Genomic DNA, 11,236 nt, shown 5'->3' with positions numbered 1-11,236 from the left:
ACTCCAAGGCCAAACTTGCCTGTTACTCCAGGTATCTCTTGACTTCCTCCTTTTGCAGTCCAGTCCCCTATGATGAAAAGGATATCTTTTTTGGTGTGTTAGTTGTAGAAGGTGTTGTATATTTTCATAGAACCATTCAACTTCAGCTTCTTCAGCGTTACTGGTCAGGGTATAGACTTGGAGTACTGTAATAGTGAATGGTTTGCCTTGGAGAAGAACAGAGATCATTCTGTCGTTTTGGGGATTGCATCCAAGTACTGTGTTTTGGACTCTTTTGTTGACTATGAGGGCTACTGCATCTCTTCTAAGGGATTATTGCCCACAGTAGTAGATACAATGATCATCTGAATTAAATTCACCGATTCTGGTCCATTTTAGTTCACTGATTCCTAAAATTGTCAATGTTCACTCTTGCCATCTCCTGTTTGATCACTTCCAATTTACTTTTATTCATGGACCTATCATTCCAGGTTCCTATGCAATATTGCTCTTTACAGCATGGAACTTTACTTCTATCACCAGTCACATCCACAACTGGGTGTTGTTTTCTCTTTGGCTCAGCCTCTTCGTTCTTTCTGAAGTTATTCCTCCACTGATCTCCAGTAGCATATTGGGCACCTACTGACCTGGGGTGTTCATCTTTTAGTGTCCTATATTTTTGCCTTTTCATACTGTTCATGGGATTCTCAAGGCAAGAATATTGAAGCGGTTTGCCATTCCCTTCTCCAGTGTAGCATATTTTGTCAGAACTCTCCACTATGACCCGTCCATCTTGGGTGGCCTTACGCGACATGGCTCATAGTTTCATTGAGTTAGACAAGGTTGTGATCCAAGTGATCAGGTTAGTTTTTAGTAATTGTGGTTTCCATTCTGTCAGCTATATGTGTGCATAAATCCCCTCCCTCTAGGACCTCCCTCCTACCCCACCCCCATCCCACCCCTTTAGGTCATCACAGAGCAGTGAGCTGAGCTCCCTGTGTTGTACAGAGGCTTCCCACTAGCTGTCTGTTTCTACATGGTAGTGTATATATGTTCATCGCAATCTCCCAATTCATCCCACCCTCCCCATCTCCCCCTGTGTCCACATGTCTACATCTGTGTCTCTACCTATGCCTTGCAAATAGGTTCAGCAGCAGCATTTTTCTAGATTCCATATATATGTGTTAATATATGATATTTGTTTTTCTCTTTCAGACTTACCTCACTCTGTATGACAGATTCTAGGTCCATCCACATCTTCAGAAATGACCCAACGTTGTTCCTTTTTATGGCTAATATTCCATTGTATATATGTACTACATCTTCTTTATCCATTCATCTCTCAGTAAACATTTGGATTGTCTCTATGTCCTGCCAGGCTCCTCTGTCCATGGACTTCTCCAGGCAAGAATACTGGAGTAGGTTGCCATTCCCTTCTCCAGGGTATCTTCCTGACTCAGAGATTGAACCTGGGTCTCCTGCATTGCAGGCAGGTTCTTTACCATCTGAGCCACCAGGGAAGCCCTTCTATGTCCTGGCTATTGTCAATAGTGCTTCAGTGAACACTGGGGAGCATGTGTCCTTTTGAATTATGGTTTTCTCAGGGTATAGGGCATAAATGTTATTTATTATACTCCCTACTGTTCTATTACATACAATGTCTGGCATTCAATTCTTTTTAAAAAAGATACATGTAGAAAAGCAAGGAAATAGGAACCATCATCAAAAGAAAAGAATTAATGAAACCAGACTCATAGATGGCCTGGAGGTTATAATTACCAGACAGAGAGTTTAACATAATAATGTATTTATCATAATTCCAATACCCCTTAGGCACTTCATAGTCAAACTGCTAAAAAACAAAATTTATTTAAAACTTTGAAAGCAGCCAGAGAAGAAAAGACAAACTATATCCAGAGGAATACTAAGAATGACAGCAGACCCCTAATCTAAAAACAAATGGAAGCCAGAGAGTAATGAAACAACACCTTCAAATGCTAGGGAAAAAAGAAAAAAAATTAATCTGGAATTCTATATCCAGAAAATATATCCTACAAAAATTAAGACAAAATAAAGTTGCATCCCCAAATGGAAGATAAATTATATCAGACTGAAGAAAGGAATGAAAAAGACCAGAAAGAGTTAAAATATGACTATTTACTCTTTGAAGTAAAAATAATAACAATGGAAGGTAGAGTTATCTTTTTGTATGTTGTGTGTGAAAATAATTATATAACAACCAGAACACAAAAGTTGGGACTGAAGGAATTGGAATACTGTTCTAACAGTCTTACATTGTTTATAAAGTAGTAGAATTATTTTTTTGAGAGTAGAGTGTGCTAAACCAAAGAAACAAATGGTAGTCTCTAGAGCAACAATTTTTAAAATAACACCAAAGATTTAGCACTACCAAGGCAATAAAGAAGATGAAATACTGAAAAAATCCAGTTTGTCCTCTCCCCCGAAGAAGGGGGGAGAAAAGGAGAAAAAGAAGAAAAAAGGATGGAACAAATAGAAATCAAACATTGACATGATCGACCCAAAGATATCAATAATTTTGGTAAAATATCAATGGACCAAATGTACTAAAACTATTCCTGTTACTGCTGTTTTGTAACAAATTGCTCCCAAATTTAGTGTTTCTATTTTTTAAATTAATTAATTACTTTTAATTGGATGCTAATTACTTTACAATATTGTAGTGGTTTTTGCCATATATTGACATGAATCAGCCATGGGTATACATGTGTTCCCCTTCCTGAACCTCCCTCCCACCTCCCTCCCCTAGTGTTTTTAAATAGTTAAAATCATTTTCTTATTGTGCATGGTTTCTGTGAGTCATGTATATGGGACAGGCATCCCTCAAAAAGCTAAACAAAGGAGGACCATATTATCCAGTGATTCCACAGTTTTTATTTTATTTTTTTCACAGTTTAAAAAAAAAAAAAGGATGTGAGAAGCGCTCAACTGGGCAGTTCTGACTGAAGGTCTTTCACGCGGTTGTCATTAGACAGTGGCTTCAGCTGCGGCAGCTTAGAGCTGGTCAGGTACCTTTCTTTCCATCTTCATGTCGTCTCAGAGCGTTTTCATGTGGTCTCTCCATCAAGGGCTACCTTGGGCCTCTTCATAGCATGGCAGCTTCAGGGCACTTGGACTGATCACGTGGTAGCTAAAGGCTGCATTGCCTTTCCTGATCTAGCCTCGGAAATCAAGCAGCACCACTTTTACCATATCATCTTGATTAGAAGTAAGTCACAAGTCTGCCCAGATTATAGGGAGAGGGTTAAATCCCACCTCTTGATGGGAAAATGGAAAGGTTCCAGAAGAGCATGTGGGACGGGAAATATTGTTGTGGCTACCTTTGAAAAACACAATCTGCCACACACACCAGTTAAAAGGCAGGGAACATCAGGCTAGATAAAATAGCTCTGTGCTATTTACATGCACAAAGACACAGAGAAGTTGCAAGTAAAAGGACAGGAAAAGATACACCATGCAAAACACTGAACATAAAAAAGTCGGTATAGCTACATTAACATCAGATAGAGTAGACTTCAAGACAAGGAATATTACCTGAGGTAAAGAGGAATATTTCATAATGGAAAAAGGACAAATCATCAAGAAGATATAATCATTTTAAATATGTAAGCACCCTATAACAGAGTTATACATGAAAAAAAAAATGGACAGCACCAAACTGATCTGAAAACAGACAAATTTAAAAACATTGTTGGAGACTTACCTATTCCTTTCTCAGTAACTGACAGAATAAATAGTAAAAAAAATCGTTAAGCTAAAGAAGATTTGAACCACAGTAACCTAACTGATATTTATGGACGACTACACCTGACAACAAGAGGATACACATTCTTCTCAAATACATAGACAACTTGCTGGGCAATAGAGCAAGCCTCAATAAGTCACACAGGATAGAAATCACACAAAGCACAACTTCTGATCACAAGAAAATTTCTATTTGGAAATGAAAAAAATATATGCTTCTAAGTAACCCATAGATCGAAGGAGAAATCACAAGTTAAAGTAGAAAATATTTGTAATTGAATAAAACTAAAGATATGACATATCATAAACTGGGAATTCAATTAAATAAGTGATGCGAGGAAAATGTGCAACATTAACTATTTATATTAGAAAAGGAGAAAAGTCCCAAATCAATTTTGTTCTTTCTCTTATGACTTACTTTCTGTAGAGGAATTTTAAAAAATTGTTAAATAGTTGAACTTAATGAATTTAAGTGAAATAATACAGAGAGACAAATGATCTCACTTATACATAGAATCCAAAAAAGTGGAACACGTAGTAACAGAGAATGGTGAGTACTAAAGATTGTGGGCCAGCTGAAATGGGAAGATGTTGGAAAAGGGTACACATTTTCAGTTATAAGTTCAATAATTTCTGGAGACCTAATGTATGGCATGATAGTATACTCGAACTCTGATAAGAGAGTAGATCTCAAGGGTTCTCACCACCACCAAAAAATTTTTTTTAAATTTTAAAAGGGTGGGGTGATGAATATGTACATCAAAATATCACTCAGTATACTGAGTTTACAAGGTAAGCATTATCTTTATACCAAAACTGAAAACATTACATGAAGAGCAAACTACAGAGCCGTATCACTCATGAACACACATGATGTAAAAGTACTAATCAAAATTTTAGCATTTCAGTGGTTAGGACTCATGCTCTCACTGCCAAGATCCTAGGTTCAATCCTTGGTCAGGGAACTAAGATCTTACAAGCTGTGAGGCATAATTTTTTTTTACAATTTAGCAAATCGTATCTAGCAATATGTAAAAAGATAATACATCATGACCAAATAAGGAGACAGTTTGCTTCGACAGCTGAAAATCAGTCAGTGTAATTGACCATATTAACAAGGCAACAATAAAAAAAAAAGAAAATCACATGATCATTTCAATAGCTGCAAGAAAATATTTGATAAAATTCCACACCCACTCATGATAAAAACTTTCAGTAAACTAGGAATAGAGGAAAACTGCCTCAGCATGATAAAGGGTGTCTATGAAAAACCCACAGTTACTGTCATATTTAATGGTGACAGATTGCTTTTCCCTTATGATCAGGAACAAGGCAAGGCTGTTTGCTCTTATCACTTTCACCCTTTGCTGCACTGGAGGCCCTAGCAAGTGTAGTAAGGCACGAAAAGGGAATAAAAGGCATACAGATCAGAAAAAAAAAGAGTAAGAGTGTCTTGATTCAGAAAGAACATGAATGCCTATGTAAGAAAAAGTTCTAAGAAATCTGCAAAAACCAGTAGAACCAATAAGTGTTTAGCAAAGTTGCAGGATAAACAGTCAATATCCAACAATCATTAGTATTTTTATAAACTAACAGCAATCAGAAATTGAAGTTTAAAACTACCATTTACAAAACATAAAAAATGTGAACACTTAGGGATAACTTAACGTATGTGTAAAACCTGTATATCAAAAACGACAAAATATTGCTGAGAGAAATTAAAGAAACTTAAATAAATGGAAAGAAACACCACATTCTTGGGTTGAAAGACTTGTTACTGTTACGATGCCAATTCTCCCCAGATTTATCTACAGATTCAATGTAATAGCAATTAAAATCCTGGCAGGCTTTTTTTTATTTTTTTGGAGAAACAGACAAGCTGATTTTAAAATTTACATGGAAATGCAAATTACCTAGACTAGCCAAAAGGATTTTGAGAAAGAACAAATTTACAAGATTTATGCTATCTGATTTCAAGACTTACAGTAGGGAATTTTCTGGCAGTCCAGGGGTTAGGACTCTGAGCTTTCACCACAGAAGGCATGGGTTCGATCCTTTATGAGGGAAGTAAGATCCCCACAAGCTGTGCGGTATGATCCAAAAAAATAAATTACTATCACTCTAGAGTAGTCAAGATAGTGTAGCCTTGAGTTTCCCTAGTGGCTCAGTGGTAGAGTCTGCCTGCCAATGCAGGAGACACATGTTCGATCCCTGGTCCAGGAGGATCATGCTTGTCTAGGAGCATCTAAACACTTCTGCCATATCTGTTGAGCCTGTGGTCTATAGCCCAGGCCTGCAACTACTGAAGCCCTCGCACCCTAGAGCCCGTGCTCCCCAACTAGAGAAATGACCACGATGAGAAGACTATGCACAGCAACTGGAAAGTAGCCCTCGTTCTCTGCAACTAGAAAATAGCCCAAGCAGCACCCAAACCCAGCACAGCCACACAATAAATAAAGACATACATAATTTTTGTTTTTAAATAGGCAGTGTAGCCAGCCTTGGTATAAGGTATAAGGATAGGCTTAGAAATCAAAGGAACAGAATTGCGAGTCCGGAAAAAATAAGACCTACACTCATACGATCAATTTTCAGGAAAGGTGCAAGGTAATTCAAGACGAAAAGGACAGTCTTCTGAACCACTGGTTCTAGCACAAATCTGTATCCACACAGAAAACAAGGAACCCAGACTTTTACCTCATACTATGCACAAGATTTAACTTGAAATGAATTGTAGACCTAACTCTAGGAGCTAGAAATATACACCTAGAAGAAATCATAGAATATCTCTGGGACAGTGAATTATTCAAAGACTTTTTGAAGAGGACACAAAAAAACACAAACCATGATAGAAAAAAATATATAAAATTAGACTTTGTCAAACTTAGAAAACCATTTGCCACAGGGCAGGAGAAACTATTTGCAAAACCTTTCTGTTGGAGGACTTGTAACCAAAATACACACAAAATGGAAAGAAAATGAGAGAGAAAACTTTTAAAAAAGTGCCAAAGATTGGACCAAAGAATTCTATATTCTGTATTCTTCACCAAAGAATATAGACAACTGGCAAGTAAGTATATGAAAAGATTCTCACCATCATCAGTCAAAAGAAAATGCAAAATAAAACCTGGATAAAATACCGCTGAAATGGTTAAAATTGAAAGAGGCTAAAGAAAAATGACAGACCAATCATAGCAAGAGCTGGTGAAGATGGAGAGCAAATGAAACTGTGCTTGTGGGAATGCAAAACGATCCGGGGTGTGTAGAAAACAATCTGCTGGTTTCTTATCAAATGAAACCTATTTCTCACAGGAGCTGGCTGTCCCAGGGCTAAGGCTGCCCGCTAGAGAAGCTAAAGCATGGAAAGGCTTGCACTCAAGGGCTCAGAGTCACCTTATTTATGAAAGCCCCGAACTGGAAACGACCTGTCTATCAACTGTTAATGGAATAAGCTGCCTGTGGTCCATCTAGACAATAGAATACTTCTTAGTAAGAAAGAAGAACAAAGTCCTGATACAAACAGCCATAGAGATGAACTCAAAGGCATCCTGTTGAGTGAAAAAAGCCAGACATGAAATATTGCACATGTTTGCATTGTACGTGTAGACAGTTCTAGGGAAGACACAGATATAGGGATAGGAAAATGCCAAGCTCTAGGTAGGGGAAGGAGACTGCAAAGAGCCATGAGGAAGCTTTCTGCAGTGATGCAACAGTTCCATATCATAATTATAGTGGTGCTTACACAACTGTATTGGACTTCCCTTGTGGCTCAGCTGGTAAAGAATCTGCCCACAATGTGGGAGACCTGGGTTAGGAAGATCCCCTGGAGAAGGGAAAGGCTATCCACTCCAGTATTCTGGCCTGGAGAATTCCACGGATGAGTTCATGCAGTTGCAAAGAGTCGGACACGACTGAGCAACTTTCACTTTCACTTACACGACTGTATTATGTGTCAGATCTCGTGAAACAAGTCATGAATTTTACTGTATGCTAATCATCCTTCAATAGAGTTGATTTTACAGAGTCATTCCTGGGGAATTCCCTGGCCATCGAGCGGGTAGGATTCGGTGCTTTCAATGTCGAGGGTGCAGGTTCAATCCCTGGTCAGGGAACTAAGATCCCACCAGCAGAGGTGAGACCGAAATGATTATTTAATTAATTTAAAAAATGTGTACTTATTTATGTATTTATGGCTGTGCTGGGTCTTCATTGTTGCACAGGCTTTTCCCTAGTTGGGGTGCACAGGCTTCTCATCATGGTGGCTTTTCTTGTTGTAGAGCACAGGTTTTAGAACACGGGATCACTAGTTGTGGCGCACAGTCTTAAGTGCTCTAAGGCATGTGGGATTTTCCCGGACCAGGGATGGAACGTGTGTCTCCTGAATGGGCAGGTGAATTCTTTACCCCTGAGCCACCAGGGAAGACTTCATGACTTAATGTTTGAAAACTCATCCAGGACCCGGAGAGAGCTCGGAGCCTGCAGGGCTCCTAAGCCATCAAGTGCCATTGCCCGGCCTCCCCGCAGTGGGCAAACGGGGCTTGTCTCACTTTCAAGATCCCTGCTCACTTTCATTCAGACCTCAGGCGAGTGGTCACCCTATCTTTCCATTGTCCCAGCACACACTTGCCCAAAAGCACATGTGCATGTTTGGATTCAGGGCATCTGTGTCCTCAGCCTGCCTCCTGGCCCTGCTTGGTCCCTGTCATACTGGTTCACTCACTGGGACATCACGCATTCCTTCCACCACCAGGCAGGAGCTGCGGTCTGCAACACCTGCTCCTGGGGGGATGCCCAGTTACAGGCCCTCTCTCCATGTCTGATGTGGACAAAGAATGTCACCTGCACCTCTGCATCTTGCCACACACAGAAAAGTACTGGATGCAGTCACTTGAGTTGTCTAGCTTTCTTTAGCCGACACTAATCTTTTGATGTTCCCATGACCTGGTTTTAGTTGCAAAAACTCCTATACATCCTGGCTCCTCCCTTACCTGTTGGAGACCGTCCCTCAGAGCTTTCTGAGAGGCTGGTCCGCTGCAATGCAGTCCTCCAAAAGTCTGCCGAATAAAACATACTTCACTTTTGAGGTGTGCGTTCTTTCCAATTGACCTGAGATATGGCCTCCCCTCGGCTTGGCTCCTGTCTTTCCTTCCCTCACGGTACCTGTCTCCCCTCCCAACCTTGGGAACCTCTGCTCCCCTGGTTTTTCTCCAGGCTTTTTGTCACTCTTTCCTTGTGTCCTGGACTGGCTCCTCTTTCTTGCTCATGCCTAAAATAGCCTTCCAGGGTCTTCCCCAAGGCCTGAGAAATGCCTTTGGTCTCCATTCCTGCTGGGCTCCAAAATCACTGCACATGGTAACTGCAGCCATGAAATGAAAAGACGCTTGTACCTTGGAAGAAAAGCTATGACCAACCTAGACAGCACATTAAAAAGCAGAGACATCACTTTACCAGCAAAGGCGTATCTAGCCAAAGCTATGGTTTTTCCAATTGTCATGTATGGAAGTAAGAGTTGGACCATAAAAAAAGCTGAGTGCCAAAGAATGGATGCTTTTGAACTGTGGTGTTGGGGAAGACTCTTGACAGTCCCCTTGACTGCAAGGAGATCCAACCAGTCAATCCTAAAGGAAGTCAGTTCTGAATATTCATTAGAAGGACTGATACAGAAGCTCCAATACTTTGGCCACCTGATGCGAAGAGTCAACTCTGGAAAAGACCCTGATGCTGGGAAAGGTTGAAGGCAGGAGGAGACGGGGAGGACAGAGGATGAGATGGTTGGATGGCATCACTGACTCGATGGACATGAGTTTAAGCAGGGTCCGGGAATTGGTGATGGACAGGGAGGCCTGGCATGCTGCAGTCCATGGGGTCGCAAAGAGTTGGACATGAGTGAGCAACTGAAAAACAACCACCATCACCTGTTGCCTGCCTGCACACCACTTGGCACAGGACTGCACTTCCCAGAATCTGGGTCCTGCCCCTCCTGACCTCCTCTCTGACCTCTGCCCTGGCACCCAGTACCTGGGGGACAGCCTTCTGTGGCCTTCTGCTCGGACACTGGGCCAGGGGAGCTCAGGGCATGCTCCTTGGCCACACATAGAACCTTTCTGCAAATGCAGTCCTGGGCAGGGCAGAGGGGGCTGTGCTGGGGAAGGGGCTTGAGGGGGTGGGGAGAGTGTCTGCTCAGCTCTGCCCCATGCCTGAGGCTACCTGAGGCTAATCAGCATAGCTCCATGGCTAAGTCTTTCTTGGTGGCTGGGGCAGGGCCCTCCTGGGGTGTCTCTCTCTCATAGGTCTCTGCTGCAGGCAGCAGGACTCAGCCCAGGCTCTCAAGGGGCTGGGGGAGGCCAGAGTCTCTCTCCAGGCATAGCCACTGGCCTCAGGGTCTGTCTGTCCCTTCCAGAGGTCCCCAGCACTTGCTTCCCTTTACACCCTGGCCTTGGTGTAGACACAAATTCCTCCCCTTGCTTCTTGGAACCCAGAGAAAGCTGCAGGGAGGGGCCTTCCCTGTGACTTTCCCTGGACTCTTGACAACAGGAAACAAGAAACACAGGGAGCAGAGATGGTTCCCGGCCCTGCGCCAGCTTGCCGCCAGAATCCAGCCCTGTGGGGCCCCGTTTGGGTCTGGGCAGAGAACCCTATAAGGAGGTGATGGGGTTGGCACTTCATCACCAGCCGGCTCAGGTCTCTGCCCATCCTAGATCCAGGGCTCAACTTTCAGTCACTGGATTCCAATTTTACAGAGGGGCAAGCTGAGTCACAGAGAGCTGGTCACAGCCTTCCAGAGTCACGCAGTGGGGGAGTGGCAAAGCAGGTATCTCAGATTCCCAGGCCAATGGGGGAGTCCTGGGGACTGGGGTCCTATGAGGCATACAGGGACACAAGGCAAGAAGAAAGACACACTGAGTGGTAGTGTGTTGTTTCAGTCACTAAGTCGTGTCCGACTCTGTGACCCCGGGGACTGCAGCACACCAGGCTCCTCTACCCTCCACTGTCTCCTGGGATTTGCTCAAACTCATGTCCATTGAGTCAGTGTGATGTGATGTGATGTGAGTTTTTCCCAGTGGCTTACAGTTTTCCTTTGAAAAATCTGTTCTATAATCTTACCTGGGAACTCCACTTTCTACCTTTTTAGTAGATCCAGATGGCAGCTGAAAAGTTCTTTCTATGCTTCTGGGTTAATAACACTCATGTGGTTACAGGCAGAAAGTGAGGATGCTCTTGTTGTTAGGAGGTATGGCTGATGTGTTCAGACATGCGGAGCTGGTATTCTACAACAGACTCCCAAATAGAAAAAACCATTATAAATACCCATGTGTATTGCGGGGGTGTGGGGTGGAGCATGTGTACAAGCAGTGTGTGAGCGTACTGTGTGCTGTATGAATACTGAACATGATGCGAGTGTGATATGCTGTGTGTGGGTGTGTGGTGTGGGTGTGTGCTGTGTGTGGGCGTGTGCTGCTGTGTAATGTGTGTG

This window comes from Bos grunniens, chromosome X (genome assembly GCF_055505025.1).
Source record: "Bos grunniens cultivar Pamir isolate PY7600 chromosome X, Bosgru_T2T1.0, whole genome shotgun sequence".
Lineage (NCBI taxonomy): Eukaryota > Metazoa > Chordata > Mammalia > Artiodactyla > Bovidae > Bos > Bos grunniens.
Note: the sequence above shows the minus strand (reverse complement) of the source record.